Source organism: Protopterus annectens, chromosome 1.part0 (genome assembly GCF_019279795.1).
Source record: "Protopterus annectens isolate FY-2018-M chromosome 1.part0, PAN1.0, whole genome shotgun sequence".
In the NCBI taxonomy this organism is placed as follows: domain Eukaryota; kingdom Metazoa; phylum Chordata; order Ceratodontiformes; family Protopteridae; genus Protopterus; species Protopterus annectens.
This window is the reverse complement of record NC_056725.1, coordinates 1,498,070,892-1,498,088,939: the sequence shown is the minus strand read 5'-3', so window position 1 is coordinate 1,498,088,939 and position 18,048 is coordinate 1,498,070,892.

Genomic DNA, 18,048 nt, shown 5'->3' with positions numbered 1-18,048 from the left:
GCCAGACATCTGAAGACACTGGACAGTATGGATGTCCCACCAAATACCAGACAAGGTACACAAAGTACCACATATGTGTCAAACCATTATGTATGCAAGGAGTCATCAGGGACCTAGGGACACAGGTCGACATTAATCTGTCATGTGACAGCCACAATGCCAATGTGGCTATGAAGACTGTTGATACTGGACACCGTATCATGAAAGGATTCACACCAACATCAACAGGGGTCACTGTGCTGCTGTACTGTTCCCTTATCAGACCCACAATCTAGTACAATAACTCATATGGGATGTACCATACGTGACACCTGCAGCGGTTGGGAAGACCTCATAGTTACCCCACCAACAGTATAAAGTGTGCGGAATATATGTCATATGCTGCCTGGCTGTAGACACCCCAGCTGACTGCAGCCACACACTGCCTACACAGAGGCATTGTATGTCCGTTGTACCAGGCCATGTCCAACACAGGAGTAATGGACATGCTACACCACAGGAAATCAAAGCCATTGGAGCTGTGAGAGTCACAGATGTCAACCTCAACACATAATGAAATAAGATGTGCTGGAGGGACAGATACATAACCCATAGGCCCCCACACCCAGAAACAGGATCCCAATCCATGGTAGGCAGAGCCCCTCACTGACACCCCTCAACAGGAATATTGCCAAGTGGATGGATGACCGTACATGTATACTGGGGGTCCCCACTGTGTCACGACCAGACAGAGGCACAGTGAAGAACCTCATAAATGGCCATAATTAAACATAGCAAGGGGTGGCGAAAGACACACACACTCTAGCTAGGCTTACCAATGGCCTATGGTGTCTAGCCTACTATGAACCCATGAACCTATGAATATACAACACGTACAGGACACTAAGGATAATCACAAGGCTTACCCAATTGATGGTAGGAACCATGCTGGGCATCCACAGATATGCTCCGAATCACACAGATATTACAAACAAGATACCAAACACACACACATATTGCTAACATACAACCTGTCAGGTGCAGTGCAAACACCCCCCCCCCCCCAGTGCAAAATACCTATCCCAGCAGATGGTCCCCTGACATTGCAGATGCTGAGGTAACAGCCATCATCTGCAAAGCAGAACGCACAGCAGCAAAGGTATGTGACAGTGTCCTGTGCTGAGGCCAACATGGACCCCAAGAGTAATGGAATGCAAAATCACACTTCCAGCCAATGTCAGCCTTACCACAGGGTATGTACCCAAAGAGCAGTGTACAACAACAGTGGTCCATCACAACAAAGGGGTTGCCTGAATGCATACTCCAAACTAACACCCCAGGATCCTGACAAGCTTGTTCTGTACAGCTATGGAAAGGATCAGTATGTACCGCAAACAGAAGGCTAATATGGACCTACTGATACCGGACCCGACACACTGTGGCTGTTGTAACTGCAGAACCGGCCCCTAAACATGTCTGACCCATTTGAAGCAGTCATTAAGGTCAGTGATGAGGGCTATGTGGTCCACACAGCGTAGCTGGACCATGCACATGCTTCTAGACAATACCGTACGTGTTCAGTATGGATATGTTCACCAGCTTAAATATACACCCCTATGTCAGTAGAGGGGTTGCAAAGCAGACCAAGGATAGAACTGACATGGTCAGACATGCTGCATCCATGCCAGACTACAAAGCGGATATGAGTGGCATCCCACAAGGCCTGGTCTTGTCCCCCCCCACCCCCGTTCTGTATACATGTCCCATAGGTATAGGCCAACATGGAAGGACTGTGACTGAGCATGTATGCAGAGGAGTACAAACAGCCCACCGTATCCGACCCACAGCTGACACAAGAAACCCACAAAAGGGCCACCTACAAACAAACAACTGTAGCCATAGCCAAGTCAGCAAGCTAATCGCAGAAATGTGTATAGACAACCACTGTGGATATACAGTAAGTGCCCACAAAATACCACGCAGGTGTTAACCCATGAGGCACCTAACATGTAATGTGAGACCTGGGTACAAAAGGTGATAAATAACCTGCACTGGACAAACATGTGTCTGTAGTGTTCGCAGAAACATGTACCATATACCCACCCAAACATGAAGGCTGGCAGATGTAGATAAGAGGAAACCACTCTGGCTCTGCAGCCATCCTCCATCAGCATCACAACCGACTACAATAGCCCTTGTGGGATATACCGCAGCAGACATCTCCAACGACTGTAAAGTCTACAACAGTACCCCACCAGGGGTAGCAAAGAGCCTGAACAGATGCCATGTGTTGCCTGAGTAAACAAACTGCAGCCCCACACACGTCCATCCTTCCCGGCTACAGGAAAGCTGTGCCTGATTCATGATGCCATGTCCAACCTGGAATGAATGAACATGTTGCACCTTGTACAATCTGAATGGCAGTGAGCTATGCACATGAGGGACCTGAACCCCAGCACTGACATACATAGGACAAGCTGTACAGAATGATCCATAACACAGAAGGCACCCCCACACTGCAGTAAACTTCTGATACAGGGCAGCCAGAGTGCCACATATCGACACCCCTCAAGAGGCATCCTGATGAGTGTATGGGAGATGGTAGGCTACCCTGGGTATCACTGTTATGTCAGAGGTAGACAGAGGCACAGTATACCAACCATGACATATGTAATGGCAAACCCCAGTTACAATGTGTGTCAAAGGACAAACACACCCTGTGACTACCATCAGCAATGGCCTACAGAACATCGCTAGTGTTTGCCAATGCCCACCCATGTTGTGGAATACACTAGCAATGTTGGACGAGCCTGGTGTAGGTAGTCCATATCTGAACATATTGCAACATGGTCATATGTGCACAACTGGCCCCTACACAGTTTGTCGTGCTCACTATGAAGATGTCAAGCAGTGATAGGACTAAAGCCCAGGATACTGTCCACTACAGTGAAATACCGAACCAGTACACTATACGGTACTACAGTGTTAGGTCATTATGAAAGTATGTTGAGAACTGTCTGCAAAGTATCCCATGCAATTCCTGCAGGCACAGTATAATGCCTGTTGTGGCAGACATGAAGCAGTTGGCCAGTTAGTACACAACATGACACCCAGCACACAATCATAAACGTGTGATAATGATGAAGGTCACACACACACACAAATATGTGTTGGACTTCAGAGTACAACATATGGAAAGCTCACACTGGGCATGCTCGCACACTTTGATAAATGAAGCATATGTCAGACAACATGACATGGAAAGGCTGAACTGGGCATGCTCACACACTTAGGCCATATCTCTGTGTAGCAGTTGGCCACACATATCTGGTATTTGTACGTGTCAGTCCAGGAACCAACCACAACACAGCAATCAGCCCAGTGCACACAGTAAATGACCACAGAGACATAAGTGATATTGTGGACCGCCGTCATATGCAAACATCTGCCACAGATACACAAGTTGGTCATAGGAACAGGGAAGGCTATGGCAATAAAGACCTGCAAACAGTAGAACAGCACTACAAATATTGTGCATCTGACAATTGAACATATGGGTGTAGAGGTCAATACTAGGCTTCTTGCCCCAGGGAATGGCAGCTCAGCCAGAGTGTGCTTGGCAACTGCATCCCCAGGATAGTAGGCTACCATGCCACTGTACAGTATGTCACAGAAGGCAACATGTGAGGCTAGTGAGCTGTGCCTCTGTCAAGCAGGGGCACCGTGGAGGTCTCAGGGATTGAATGTGCTAAGCCACAGCCATGTTGTCGGTGTGTGCTGTGAGAGGGTTGCTGAGGATCTCTGACAGTAGGTGTCCGTCAATAACAGACTGAGGGAGCCCTACCTGCATTCTCTGGACGATTCCACTGTCAACACTGTGTTGTAATGAGTATGTGTGAATGAAGTGCCGTGCTGGAAACGTCCACAGATGCCCTCCCTCTGTGGGCTACAGCTCTGCAATGTAGTAGGTCGCTCTGTCTGTAGAACGGCGCATATATGGCCGGTGTACAGCTGACATGTGTCTTGTTGTGGAGCAGTCATGGGTATATGTGGGATAGCATGACCAATGCAAACTGTACACATGCTCATAGGATGCAAGTGTCAAGGATTATGCTGAGTGGCCAGTATAGTCCACCAGCATGGGTCCTCTGAAGTCATCCACCCCAGTCTACACAAGTGTAGAGTCTGCTTGTGCTAAACACAGTTTGTGTGCAGTGACAACCTTGCCTGGGGGTGGAGATGGGATATGGATGTCCAGGGAAAGGTGGACATGGGCAGGTATCAACAATGGTGGTCTACCTCTGGTGTGGAACAGTGAGTACCCACGTTGCAGATGGACAGGTGCAATATGTATTAACCCATGTGGCTGTGGTGTGTGGTTCTGCCATAGCACATGGACCCACAAATTGTAGTGGTGGTAGGGTAAAGTGGTAGAGGCCTGAGTAGTTCTCACACACAATATGCCTGTACCTGATGTTAACAACTGGAATGGTGTATGTGAATTCCTGCATATCCTGGCACTGTTCCCAGGGAAGCTAGGTGTGTGTCCTGGATGTGGGTGTGGTGTGCTGGACTGGTTGTGTTGTGTGTTACAGGTCCTGTGGTCCCAAAGCATGGTATAGGACATAACCTGCCAGTGCGATGTGCACATCTGACCCTGATGTAGGTGGCTGCAAATGCATATACATGCTATCCCCCATCTGACAGGTAGTACAACATCTACAAACCTCTGTGGAAATGAAGATGTCAGCACCCTAGAAATACTACAGGTGCAGAACAGATGCCCAGTAATTCGGATAGTGCGCTCTGCTAATGCGTCGCCCTCAAGTGTCATAATATAGTTAGGTAGGGGTTCGAATCCTGCAAATGCTATGTGTGTGGGTGAGTGGGGTTTGTGTGTGTGAGAGGGAAATGTTCCTTTTGGCAACTGGGAGAACACACTACAGGATGCACACGCCCCTTTCTTAACACAGATGATGTCAGCACCCTAGAAGTACAGCAGGAGAAGAGAAGACTCCCAGTAATGCGAATAGCGCGCTCTGCTAATGCATCCGTCTCAAGTGACATAACATAGTTAGGTAGTGGTTTGAATCCTGCAGATGCCAAGTGTGTGTGTTTGGATGGGAGGGGGATTAGTGTGTGTGTGCAGATATGTATGAGGGAAACGTTCCTTTTGGCAACTGGGAGGATGCACACGCCCCTTTCTTAACACAGATGATGTCAGCACCCTATAAGTACAGCAGGAGAAGGGAAGCCTCCCAATAATGCGAATAGCGCGCTCTGCTAATGCATCCATCTCATGTGTCATAACATAGTTAGGTAGTGGTTTGAATCCTGCAGATGCCAAGTGTGTGTGTGTGTGTGTGTGTGTGTGCAGCTACATATGAGAAAAATGCTCCTTTTGGCAACTGGGAGAACACACTACAGGATGCACACGCCCCTTTCTTAACACAGATGATGTCAGCACCCTATAAGTACAGCAGGAGAAGGGAAGCCTCCCAGTAATGCGAATAGCGCGCTCTGCTAATGCGTTTCCCCTGTGTATCGTAATGTAATTAGGTAGGATTCCGAAACCTGTAAAGACATGTGTGTGTGTGCATTTCCGTATGAAAAACATGTTAGTTTTGGCAATCAGGTGATCACACTACCTGATCCACATTACCCTTTCAAAGTACTGATGTTGTCAGCACCCTATAAGTATAGCCAGAGACGAGGAACTATCTAGTAAACCGAACAGTGTGCTTTGCTAATGCATCCCTCTCACGTGTCATGACATAGGTAGGTAGGGGAATGAATCCTGCATATGGCAAGTGTGCATGTGTGTGTGGGGGTAGTAGGGTGTGTGTAAATGCAAGTGTGAGAGAACAGATCCTTTTGGCAAATACTACTATACACCAGATGCTGCATACTCCACCAATAAACACAGGGGATGTCACCACACTATCAGCACAGCCAGACAGGGCTATTTGGCTAGTAATGCCAATTGTGTGCTCTGCTACTGTGTCTATTACCATCGTCAGAGTACAGATAGGCATGTTTTGGTAACCCACAACTATCACGTGTGGTTGTGTCACAGTATGACCTTGTGGGTGTTTGTACATAACAATGCATGCCATTGCCTAACCCAGCAATGGCATTGCACACATGATGTATGTGTGTGACACATACACATAAATACCTGTGACCTGCAGTAGTTACCATGTCTGACACATGCTTTGTGTGGATAAATGGTATTAGCAATGTATACCAATATGACTGTGTCTTACTGTGCAGGGTCCGCACGTGGTATGTCCCTATACAGTGTGGGTGTCTATGGTGAAAGACCTACAGCAGGGGATACACATCTGGTCTGGGCCATATAGTGTACATGTAGTCAATGTACAGGTGCTGCATGTTCCCACCTGTTGTGGTAGTGGTAACATGTCATTCCACTGCATTTCTGTGACCACATGCTGTGAACTCTTCAACTAGAGTGTTGTTGCTACAGTAATGCTCACACACAATGTTCGGCTGGATGCAGTATGGCCTTATAAGCACAGTTCATGGGACTGTCATATTGCTGGTGTTGTTATGGAGGATAGGTGGTCTTCCTGTGTATGTGAGGGTTGTGTGTGCCATGCTATGAACCAGATGGCAGTCCGACACATTGTCAGCTGCACATGAGTAGGCCCTGATGGTTTGTGCTGTGCCAACAACCTGGAGGTGTGTGTTTCTGTGTTAACTTGGGATACCACCCCCCTATCCATGTGTGTTACATGTGTAGGGGACGACAGGCATGGTATGGGGCATAACCTGTCAGTGATGGGTAACACCTGTGAGCCATGAATCATGCATCCGGTACTGCACAGACACTGCAGTTCACCGTGCTGAGGGCAGTGTCTGGTGCATGCATCCTCCGGTGTACACTGCTGTAGTTGTGTAGCAGCACTGTTAGTGTCCTAACCTGTGTGATACCCATGGAGGTCGCTATGTAAACCATGTCCTGCAGCATAACGCAGTATGTGTGTACCAAGGAGCCTTGCCAGTATACATCGGGCCATGTGTGTCACGTGCAAGATGACCCGTGAACATCAATGTGGCTTCCCTAGCATGTAAGCACGTTGACAGCCAGTGGATACCCTATGAATGACAGTGGAGACTGAGCATAATGTAGACATACAACAGCCTTCCCACATATAGTGGTAGAATACCTGGGGAGGGTATGTTGACAACCAACATCAGGCTCATACTGGCCTGTGCCACATGCTGAGAGATCCATTCTATGTTCCCTATCATGTAGTCCAGGGAGGTATGTCCCAGGCAGCCACACTGGCATGGTCAATGAGTGAGTCATATCTGTCCATGCCTCTGTCTGCCCTGTATGCATGTGTGCTGTGGTGGACCATAGTGCCCCTGAGTCATATCACTGTGACCTTCACCAGATACAGCCTGTTGAGCGGGACCCCAGTGCAGCACACATGACAGGTACCTGACACGTCTGCAGCAGGTGTGTTGTGTAGCCCTACAGGCTGTGGGTGTGTGGCACAGGGGATGTGCATGCCATGTGTGGCATGTGCTCTGTTCCGATGGAACATATGCCTGTGTGCCAGCTGCGGAGGTGTGTGATGCACAGGCAGGCTGCTAGTCTGAGTCCCCACGTATGCCCCAGTGTGTTCAGCATGCTGTCAGTGTGTGTCAATGTCTGACTGGTATTGTCGTCACTGTAATATCATGTATTGATTTATTTATTTATCCTACATATGTTGACTGGGATAGCCCAACTGGATGCATGTCCATTCCCAGGGTAGGCCCGTGGAGACAAGCTACGAGGGTGGCAGATACAGCATTACAGAATACTAGCATTACATAGTACAAACAGATTATTTACAGAGATTACATAAGTAAGCAGGTCCAACATGTTCCACAAGTTAATGTTAGACCTGAGCACAAGCCAGGATTAAATTGTAATTACACAGTACAGTGGTTCACACAGGTTACACATTCGAGTTAGCCAGGCTTGATACATTGACATAGCCAGTTATGTGACAAATGTTGTTTGAGTCTACTGTTAAATGACCTAAGGTGGACATTAGGGTAATATCAGCTGGAAGTGGGTTCCAGGATCTATTTACAGGATTTGCAAAGAGAGAATCACCAGCTGTGTTAATAAACTCGCTAGTTTGAAGTAGTACATTGTTAGAGGATCGAAGTGGTCTAGGATTGTTATAGGGGGTGATTATAATTTAAGTGCAGGAGTATTGTCTGGATTATAGAGGATTTTATAGGCCATAATCAGTTATTTATACTGTATTAGGCTGGGTATTGCAAGCCAACCAAGCTGATTTAGATTGATGCAATGATGTGTCCTAACAGGCGGGTCAGTGGCAAACCTGGCAATGTGGTTGTAGCAAATCCAGTGCTTGTTAAGGACAGTCTTGTTCATATGTGAGAGTAGAGGGGATGCATACAGAAGGGCTGAAACAAGGTGTGAGCGAGCTATGGCACCTTTAGCTGGAGGGGCTAGGAAGGCTTTAATTCTGTAAAGTGACCCTAGCTTTCTATTGATGGCTTTGCTAATCTGGTTAACATGTATGTCACATATAAGGTTATTGTCTATGATGACACCTAATAGTTTCGGAGATGGGTCAGGGGAGATTATTGTGCCATCAGTTGATGTTATGGTAACGGTGAACGTGGTAGACCTACGTGTTGGTGGAATAACAGCAGTTTAGTTTGATTGGGATTTAGGATCAGACGATGTTCAGAAAGCCAGTTTGCTATTGTATTAAAGGTGGTCTGGGTAGCTGACCATAACTCTACTGGAGATGTGGCTGAGCAGATCAGAGTAGAGTATACAGCATATTGGATACAGCTGACTTTTGGGATGACAGTATAACGGTCGTTAATGACGATGGAGGACAGCAAGGGCCATAGGATAGAGCCTTGTGGTACTCTGACGGTGTTAGGTAGAAGGTTAGAGGTTTGTTCTGCCAGAGGCCGGCCTGCTGTTGACCATGCAGGTAGGATTGACACCATTGGAAGGCTCCAGTATCTAGACAGTCTGTGCAGGGTGTGGAGTCCAAGTTGGTGATCAACCATATCGTATGCCTTTGAGTTATCCAAAAAGAGGGCTGTGGATATATAATTAATGTTGCAAGTATGGCTTATGGTGTTAGTAAAGGCTAGGAGGCCTGACGTAGTGCTGTGATGAGGACATAAGCCATGCTGAGTGTCTGCCATAATGCGAGTTTGGATTAGGTGGTGCATGACTTGTCTATGAAGAAAGTCTCCATAATCTCTGCAAGTGGAGAGAGTATAGCTATTGGCCTATAAGTGGAGACTTCAGTAGAGCTGCCTCCTGTGTGAAGTGGGATTACATATGACATTTTCCAGATGGTGGGAAAGGTAGATTCTAACATAGTACCTTTGATTACCTTTGAGACGGGGTAAGCAATAGCATCATCTGGTTTTGATAGGTACTCGGCAGGGTGTTGATCAGCACACAGTGTAGTGGGTTTCACTGTTACAACCAAGGTACGGAGAAGTGAAGTGGCGACTGGTTGGCAGCTGGACGCAAGTAGTTTTCTAGGGTGCTGCTTTCAGGACCAGGGGAGCTAGGAGGTAGATGGCTAGCTAGGGCCTGCAATGTCTCAGTAAAGGACTGGTCAAAGCTATCAGGATCATCTTCAGGGGTATTATCAATAGTAGCAGCAGGGATTGGGTTTGACGTTTGTCCTGGACGTAGTATATATGACATGCCACCTAACAGGGTATGGCATCACTGGGTTCAGAGAGACCAGTCCCCAGATTGGCTGTGTGGTGGCATCCCACACATGTGTTGTACATTCCTGGCCAAGGGTGATGGCTGACTGCATACATGTGGCAGCTGTGACAATGACACATGACCCACATAAACCACGACTGGACCATAGAGGCGATTCACAGGTTACCTTTGTACATGCCACCCTAGTAGTGTGATTGCCATGGTGAGTACCAGCACATAGGGCCAATGGGGAACAACATACTGAAGGTGTGTATGTGTGGGTGGACTGCCTCTGTCTCATAGCACTGACATACATGACTGCACACGTGGGTAAATGCCAGGTAAGACGTGTGCAATGTGTCACAGGCAACGTACATGCGTACAGGACAGACAGTGACGTTCTGTCATGTGTAAGGTTGACATACATATGGTATGCTATGCAGATGTCACTAGCAGTCTACAGAAGCACTGTAACTCTGCATTGCAGGTGTAAGCAGTGTTCCAGGGGACCCTAGGCGAACATGCATGCAAACAAGGCTACAGTACACAGGGCTGGAAGTACTGCATTATACAACAAAGAAGGGGTAACAATAACAGTAAGTAACAATGCAAATATGTAGGCGCTATCAACATGTACCCAGGAATACGCAGCACAGATGCCCATGGTAGAACCGATATTATGTCATACTTATTTGTGATCTGGACAACATTGGTACTGCACACATATCTAGATGCGTGAACATACACATGGCATAGTTGTTGTGGGCATCTTGACACCATTACTGTGCATGTCCACCATTGCATATCACTACTTCCGTTAGCTTTCCCCCTGTGCTACCCATGTATGCGGCTATCTGTTGACAACCTTACCACCGGCATGCAATTATGTGCAGCTGTTATACTTTGGTATGTACTATGGGTGCAGATAACAATTCAGGACATTCATACAGTTACTACAGCAGGCATGCTGGGGTACACACACAGTCATAGCAGCACACTGTACTGTTACCAACATGATACTACTAATACATGTCTATGTAGTCACCCTGTGCATCAGCAACGTGTTTACCTGTTCCCGCAATGATGTTGGAGAATGCAGGAGGTGGCACAGTGTCATCATATGCACAGGGTGTGGATTAGGTATGTCTGAGTCAGCCACTGATACCACCAATTGACATGTGTGTGTATGTGTGTTGGTGAGGGGCAGCAGTACAGGGTGGGGCAGTGTTGGTGCAGTGTGTGCATGTATGTGGTTGCCCTAAGTGTTAACATTTTGCATGTGTGTATGCACGCACACAGTTCCACCTCATGGCTGCCATATACAGGGGTTTGTGGACAGCCACAGACTGCAACTGGCAGGCCATACAGATCAGTGTCTGTGTGCATGGACACCGTACCTGTGCCTGGCAGGGGTGCTACGGACCGTATCCAGTACAAAGCCTGACTGGGTACTGTCATCAGAAGCAGGAGTGTGTTGACTGGACACATGTCCCTGTTGGGACTGTCCAGAGCCACGTGCATGTGGTCTCCTGGGGCGTTCCAATGACAGCACAGACCCAGCATTGCTGGGGCTGCTGCTGGCACTATGGGGGCGTGCGAGAGCCTGTTGCCGTCCGCGCCGACTGCCAGCTGCTGCCGCTGCCGGCATACAGCCACGTCAACGCCGCAGACGCCCACCATTGCCCTGGCTCATGGACATCTGGTTGTGGAACTGCTGTAATATGTCCCCACAATGTCTGTCTATGACATCGGTGAAGTTACGGATAGCATCCACAATGTCACGCATACTGTCTGGCATGGCTGTGCGGCATGCTCTGAGCTCCCTCAGACCCTGTCTGGTGTACCTTTCCATACGTGACTGAGCCTGCATGACAGTCCAAAACATCACTGAGGTTGACAGACCTCTTTGGGCACGTCAGCCAGAGGCAGTACGCCCACAGATGCTCCCACGAGAACCCATGGGCAACTGTCTGTGTGGTACCATCGGAGGACCCTGCCCATGGCTGCTGTGTGGGGACGCATGTGCCACAGGTAACACATTACCCTGGTCTATGCCCGCTGTATCCTGTCCATCACCTAGGGACAATGGTGACATAGGATGTATAGGCAGGATGACTGTGCGCAATGATGGGGTTGACAGCTGTGGACTGTCAATTGGCTGACCAATGGCAGACCCTGACACACCTTCCTGTACCATTACACATATATCATCATTACCAGTAGCCGTGGCACAGGATTCAGGTTCCCTGCTGCAGGTCACCAGAGCAGCCCCAGAACCTGTGGGATGAAGACAGGAAACACAGTTTACATTCTCCAGACATTGTTACCAGTGATGCACTTATACACACATGCACACATGGACACATGCACACAGGCACACAGGCACACATGCACACAGGCACACATGCACACATGCACACGTGGACACATGCACACATGCACACGTGGACACATGCACACATGTTCACATGCACACATGCACACATGCACACATGGTCACGTGTACACATGCACACATGCACACATGCACACGTGGACACAGGCACACATGCACACGTGGACACAGGCACACATGCACACATGCACACGTGGACACAGGCACACATGCACACGTGGACACAGGCACACCTGCACACATGCACACATGGACACAGGCACACCTGCACACATGCACACATGGGCACTGACACACCTGCACACATGCACACATGCACACCCTACAGTATACACACAGAGCACTACTGAGTTACACTACTGTTACTAGCATTATCAGGACTATTATAGGTTATGTTAAACACACTCACCAGCATGGATGGCCTGTCTCTCTGTAACCCTGGAGGGACCTGCAGAAATGATGAGATTAATGTCAGTGGGCACATCTGTCCCATTGATATTGCATATGATACAGTGTACAGAACAGTCAGGTGTACATATGGCATATTACCTGCACGCTCCATGTCGTGCTGCTGTGTAGAACCAGCCTCCATCATAATGCAGGTGTACTGCTGTTGGTGTTCTGGGGCTGGAGCCACAACACTTAGGAGTAGCCCCTCCAGTCTGGTGAAGGGGGGATGTGTGGCCTCCACACCTCCTGTGGCGACCTGTTGCCTGTGGATATCTGATTCACGCTGCCGGACACTTCGGATTAAATCACTGCAGTGATGTCGTACCTGCTCATATGTCCTGTTATGCGTGCCAATTTCATTTACCCTACGGACAAGGTCTTGCCACAGTGCAGCCCTCTAATGCTGGTTCTGACTGGTGCGGGAAAACAGGATGTCATACTCCCGCACCAGGCTCTGGTGGATCTCCTCATCTTCCGCCACAGAGTAGGCGGGGTTACGCTGTCACGCCATCTCCCTGGAGGAGAACACAGACAGGATATCAGCAGACCATGTCAGCAATGTATGGCACACATACTATACATGATACTCATGTGTAGTGATATACTACTACTCCCATATGTTGCATGTGTGTGTGTCGTGGTGGATACACAGGTACATGCCCAGATATCAGTGCTCAGCCAACACCTGTGCAACAATACCTGCAACATTCCACACAACGTAGTAGCATGCCCCATCGGTCAGCACACACTGACAGGTGCTATGCACAACCTCACTCTGGGGGTTCATCCCAAGGTACTGTATGTGGGACACCGTCCACTACTGTGATGTGGACAGACGTTACTCGGCCTGGATATACATATCCCACCACCACCACCAGCACAGTAGACTACTTTGATATGTATGTGGTTAGACAGTTGTTCACTTGCTGGGACTGGGATGGTATCCATGCAGCACACTGGGCCAGTGGAAGCCACAAGCCACACTGCTGACCCCTTTGCAAATGCTTACCACGACATGCTGCGGATTGCATGACACTTGCACACACATGTCTAACCCAGACCCTATGCACAAAGGTTAGGCATCCTGTCCAGTGGACCCCAGACAGAGGCAGATTGTATAACAATAGCAGGAGGCTACTGCAGGACAGAGCACATTCACATTAAGGGTAGGCATCTGTGGTCAGCACTGGTACTACACTACAGTCCGTCATAACAACAGCCACAGCCTACTCTGGGAGGGAAATGGACACAAACACTATGGATGACCACAAGGCCTTCTTCAGTTATGTTACACATATGGACCACATGCCTCAGATATGCTCTGTGTTAGTCCACACCTACTTAACATTCACCAAACACACGCATATTGGCAACATTCCTGCAGACATGTTCGGTGCACATATCCCCCCTCCTTCTCCCTCACCTTTGGGATATTTATCCCAGCTGGATGTAACCTCCCTATCATCGCACATGCCCAGGTGAGGTCCACCCTCAGCAGAGGAGAACACACAGCATCACTGTGACCTCGTGGTCCCCCTGGATGTGTGCTACCAGCACTCTGAGGGGACATACCACCGCATGTAACACTGATAGTTTATCTTGGCCGTGCTACAGGATATGTACCTGGACAGTGGCATACAGCAACAGTGGTCCCACAACACTAAGGGGGCACCTCGACTGACCCTGGGAATTACCACATCATATGCATAATGGGCCTGGTCTGCTACGCTATGGGATTATGCAGTATGGGATGCATGTGCAGTGACATCAGGTACCTGCAGACACTTGTTCCCAGCCAGTGTGCCTTTGGGATGGGCTGATCCTGACTTTTGGGCCTGGCTGACATTTCAAAGCAGTCACTACAGCCATTGCTAGGCCAACGCACAGACACATGCTACCAGGATCCTGGCCTATGACTGCTTGACATGTGATGTATGGTCATCCCCTTTTGTTGGGACTACGTACACACAACATATCACATGGACATACCTATGGATACAGACCTATGACACATTTGGAGGGTTCACAGTATGCAAACTATTAACCTGCTACTTTGCATTACCTCTGTTTGTCGCAGCTGGTTGCATTACCACAGCTTCTGCTTGCTGTTGCTACTGTCAGTGCTGACAGCTTCAGGGTACAGAGAGTCACAGTGTATGTTTTTGTTTTTTTTTTTGCTCTCTCTCTCTCTCTCTCTCTCTCTCTCTTCCACTTCTCACCCTCCTTCTGTCTGCTTACAGACAATGCAATGAATGTATTGCATGTGGGGAGTGTTAGCACTGGATGCTTTTGTAGGTATCTGCATAGGTCCATGTGATGGCCTCTGCACCAATTGACGGCCAGCATTTGCTAATTGCATACAGCCAGTTGTGTACTGATTGCAGTTCTCACTGTGATTTCAGGTCAGTGCTATAAAAGGGTATGTGTGATAGGCGTTGCCCTTTCAGATTGTGAGGGCAGGGACCATGCTGGTATGCTGTGGACAGTGTTCTGTGACTGTAAAGGTTAGTATCTCTCTCATGCTTCAGGCTGTGTTGTATATTCACAATTCTCCATTCCTCTTTCATGTTCCCTGTAGCAAGTGTGTATGCACATTGACTCCTACAACTATATAAAGATATATTTATATATATATATATATATATATATATATATATATATATATATATATATATATATATATATATATATATATATATATACATATGCATACATATATCTATGTACTTTAACTGACCTTATTATCTACAGGCTGCCAACTAGCATGGCTGTTTCTTTTCATACACTACTATTATGGATATCCAGTAGTTTTGACATTTATTTTAAATGACATGCTTTGTGTACTACACATCCTATATTCCCTTTACATTCATCCCTACTTTTACAGGTTATATTTATTTTAGCACAATGTTTTTGTATAAAAGTCATGGCTTAGTAGTAGGTTGTACAGACTAGTGTTTCCAAGGTCCTGGGTTCGGGACTGACAGTGGGAGTTTATTTTTCTTTTGAACTGAGTACAGGACCTGTCAATCACAGTGACTAAGGCACTTTTAAGCAGTTATAACCGGGCTAGCGCTGGTTTGCGCGGAGCTCACGCATGCGCACTGGCGGTTAGCTCTGTGCACACCCGCGCTATTTTCTTTGAAAGAAAAGAAAATGGGGAGACAGGAAAGTGGTGAAAAAGGGGTCACAAAGAGGGTAAGACAGTAGGGAAACAAGCTTGGGATGTGCAGGAGGGATATAGGTAAGGCCCATAGCTGCCCATTTCTTCATCAGCAACAGCTGTGCATATGTATGTAATTTGGTGTGACTTTTGAAACCTTCCATCCCTGGGAGAGGTGTCAGGACAACAATAATACTTGTTGTACAGCCAATTGTAATTGATAGGTTCCATGTCCACCGGACATGTCTGCTGAATGGGCAGCTATGTATGGGGTGTAATTTTTTTGTGGGTACAGAGTGCCCTTTTTTTATTTTTTGTTTTTTTTCAGGTAAGAGTGGTATGTCAGGTGAAGGAAGTCGGTTCAGCTGGGGAGGTAGGTTGGGTAGGTAAACAGACAAGACAAACAAGACGCATACAGGGGCGGTGTATGACAAGTGTGGGGGGGTTACACAATTGACGGGGACGGAGGTTTGGATATCCAGAGCCCATGAGCCCACAGATGGCAACAGTGGAACTGATATCCCCACCCATAGGCAGTTGCCACTGTTCCTTCACTGCCCAGGACAGGGCTGTGCTGGGGGCTGTGTAGGTGGGGCAACAGGCATGCCCGTTAGTTGCGCCACCCGTGCCTTGAGCTGGCGTAGGGGCTCAAGGACAGAGTCCCGAATCTCCCTATGCACCACAGTCCGGAAGCTACGGAGGGTGAGTGGTGGATCTCCTCCGGCCACACTTGCAGAGGGGGGGCGAGCCCCATCCTGCAGCGCTTCCACCCGCAGGTGGCACAGGGCCACCGGAGGAGGGTCCGGACTCGGCACTAGTGCCAGGTGCACTCGCCAGCTGAGGTGGGAGAGGTGGGTCCGCTGGAACCCGCCTTCCCTGTCGCACTATGGTTTGCATTATGTCATGACAGTTTGGGTTAGTGACATATAATACCATTCACAGTTAGTTGTAACAGCATGCATTAGTATTCCCATTAACCAAACACCCAGATATTCACACCATTGAACAGCGTGCATAACACATGCATAATTTGAACAGAAATACACAGTCCAACAACATGCAGGGATAATTGATGGCAACAGGCCATCAGGTGTGGATGTATGAACAGGGCAGATGCATCAACGGACATGCAAATATATATGACCCAACAGGACAAACGTCCAGGGGTGTTAATTGTGATTGCACATACCATTTTCACGTGGAATGGGTTATATGTGGTTATAGGGTGGGGTAAAGAAAGTAATATTAACACCTTCGAATAACAATACATATGCTGTACATTTCTAATAGCTACAGTTATATACACACTACTGTTCTAACTACAGTGTCCTATATGATAACTATTTCACCTTGCTGATAGGACTGTTACTGCAGCATCAATATACATTTTAGTGTTCTTCATACACATTCATATCAAGCTTTGTTCAGCTACATCATCTTGCTACTTTTGCTTTATATACCTGTGGACAAGTGTGAATGTTTGGTATATCAGACAATCTTCCTATCTGTGTATTTCAGACTGGGGGTAACATATCCAGATTTTGGGATACACATTCCACAAGCAGCAACACTTTGAACAGATTTCGCTGTTTGGTTCTGAGTCTCACATGCATTTCATTCTGTCTTGACTGCAGTATACTTTATTCAGGGGTTATTACTACTGTATTGCTGGATTCATGACACTTTCTCACACTCTCTCACTTGCTTTCATTTTACTATTCAGGATGGTACTTCTAGGCTTTATTGACATGTTTTAACAGTAGTTATTACAATCCTTTCCAGCAGCCTCACTTCTGTCATGTTTCAGTATTTCCACAGGGATATATTTCACACATGTGATTTCATCATCTTCTGCAGCTATACTTTTCAGCCTGCTGCAGGTTGTGTACTATTTTCTTACAGGCAGGGCTTTTTTATTTCAGAATATATGTTGGACAGTTTCATGTTTAGTTTACACTTACAGGCTGGGAACTCTTGTAATCAAGCAATACTTGCATACACTTTCACACTCTTACTTGCAGATTTTATTCCTTACTGGCTACACTGCACTCTTTTGCTGACTGTCATACTTTTATATTTATTTACAGTTACTGGTAGTGGATTACTGACCTGCCTGGTGGCGCAACCGCACCAGCCTATCGCCATAGGCTCTGCGGTTCACAGAAAGGACACCTGCAGCTGTAATATAAATGAAGTAATATTGGAATACACATCTCCATAATATCAGCTATTTTAATTTTTTACATACATAATTAAATGTTACTTACTCAGTAGTGGGGCATTGGGTGTTTGCCGGGCCTCCTGGATCCAAAGGTTCAG